Source organism: Kogia breviceps, chromosome 14 (genome assembly GCF_026419965.1).
Source record: "Kogia breviceps isolate mKogBre1 chromosome 14, mKogBre1 haplotype 1, whole genome shotgun sequence".
NCBI lineage: Eukaryota > Metazoa > Chordata > Mammalia > Artiodactyla > Physeteridae > Kogia > Kogia breviceps.
The window spans coordinates 76,227,851-76,229,948 of NC_081323.1; the positions used below are offsets into that span (position 1 = coordinate 76,227,851).

Sequence of the window (2,098 nt, forward strand, 5' to 3'; positions counted from 1 at the left end):
CTCACTTTGTCCCAGCTTACCCTTCCCCCTCCCCATGTCCTCAAGTCCATTCTCTAGTAGGTCTGCGTCTTTATTCCTGTCTTTCCCCTAGGTTCTTCATGACCATTTTTTTTTTAGATTCCATATATATGTGTTAGCATACGGTATTTGTTTTTCTCTTTCTGACTTACTTCACTCTGTAGGACAGACTCTAGGTCCATCCACCTCACTACAAATAACTCTATTTCGTTTCTTTTTATGGCTGAGTAATATTCCATTGTATATATGTGCCACATCTTCTTTATCTATTCATCTGTCAGTGGACACTTAGGTTGCTTCCATGTCCTGGCTATTGTAAATAGAGCTGCAATGAACATTGTGGTACATGACTGTTTTTGAGTTATGGTTTTCGAAACTTCTCTAGTAACAAACTATAGAAATGATCCCTGAAAGTATAGTCTTTATTTTTGTGGAATGCGTAAATGATTTTTAAAAATAATACTGCCTTTCCCAATCCTACCAAGAATGGGAAGCTAGATTAAAGAAATCTCAAGTCAGACCAGTCCCTCTTTGACTATACAGACCTTATAACACCCCAACCGTACAATCAGGATTTTGTTACCAAGGATTAGGAGAGACCCCTGCACAGCTGGTGCCTGTTGTTGTATTTTTTTTTCATCTACTAATCAAACTTACTTTATCATTCTTTTTTTTTTTTTTTGTGGTACGCAGGCCTCTCACTGTTGTGGCCTCTCCCATTGCGGAGCACAGGCTCCGGACGCTCAGGCTCAGCGGCCATGGCTCATGGGCCCAGCCGCTCCGCAGCATGTGGGATCTTCCCCGATTGGGGCACGAACCCGCGTCCCCTGCATCGGCAGGCGGATTCTCAACCACTGCGCCACCAGGGAAGCCCTATCATTCTTTTAAAACATTTTATTTTATTGAAGTATAGTTGATATACAATATTATGTTAATTTCTGCTGTACAACAAAGTGATTCGGTTATACATATATATACATTCTTTTTCATATTCTTTTCCATTATGGTTTATCACAGGATAATGAGTATAGTTCCCTGTGCTATACAGTAGGACCTTGTTGTTTATCCATTCTATATGTAATAGTTTGCTTCTGCTAATCCCAAACTCCTACTCCATCCTTCCCCCACTCCCCCTCCCCCTTGGCAACTACAGTCCGTTTTCTATGTCTGGGAGTCTGTTTCTGTTTCGTAGATAAGTACATGTGTGTCATATTTTAGATTCCACATCTTTATCATTCTTGATAGTCTTATATACATGTGGTTTTGGGAATTCTTTGAACAGCTTGTAACATCTTATTGGTTCCCTCATTAATTAATTTTTCCCTAATCAGTTTTGATAAATGAGGAAATAAAATTATGCTGTTTGCATACTTTATCCAAGATTGGAGTCATATTGGCTACATCAAATCAATGCTTGAGCAAATGTGAAATTAGAGCTTTTTTAGCCTGGAACATTCTGGGTGTTGTTATTAAAGAAGATGCCATTTTATTTATTTATTTATTTATTTGTTGATTTATTTTTTTCAAACAGTGAAGAGAGTTAACCAAATTTTGGCTGTATTTATTGATACATAGTGTTTATTTTTATTTATTTATTTTTAATTTATTTATTTTTGCCTGCGTTGGATCTTTGTTGCTGTGCTCGGGCTTTCTCTAGTTGTGGTGAACAGGGCTACTCTTCCTTGAGGTGTGCGGGCTTCTCATTGTGGTGGCTTCTCTTGTTGAGAACACGGGCTCTAGGCACGCGGGCTTCAGTAGTTGTGGCATGTGGGCTCAACAGTTGTGGCACATGGGCTTAGTTGCTCTGCAGCATGTGGGATCTTCCCTGACCAGGGCTGGAACCTGTATCCACTGCATCGGCAGGCGGATTCTTTTTTTTTTTTTTTGTGGTACGCGGACCTTTCACTGTTGTGGCCTCTCCCGTTGCGGAGCACAGGCTCCGGACGCGCAGGCGCAGCGGCCACGGCTCACGGGCCCAGCCGCTCCGCGGCACGTGGGATCCTCCCGGACCGGGGCACGAACCCGCGTCCCCTGCATCGGCAGGCGGACTCTCAACCGCTGCGCCACCAGTGAAGCCCAG

General features: G+C 42.5%; 1 pseudogene; it reads right to left on the minus strand.

Moving 5' to 3' along the window:
* Positions 1-367: 367 nt before the first annotated feature.
* LOC131741890 (small nucleolar RNA U3) lies at positions 368-441 on the minus strand (annotated as a pseudogene).
* Between the last annotated feature and the right edge of the window lie 1,657 nt (positions 442-2,098).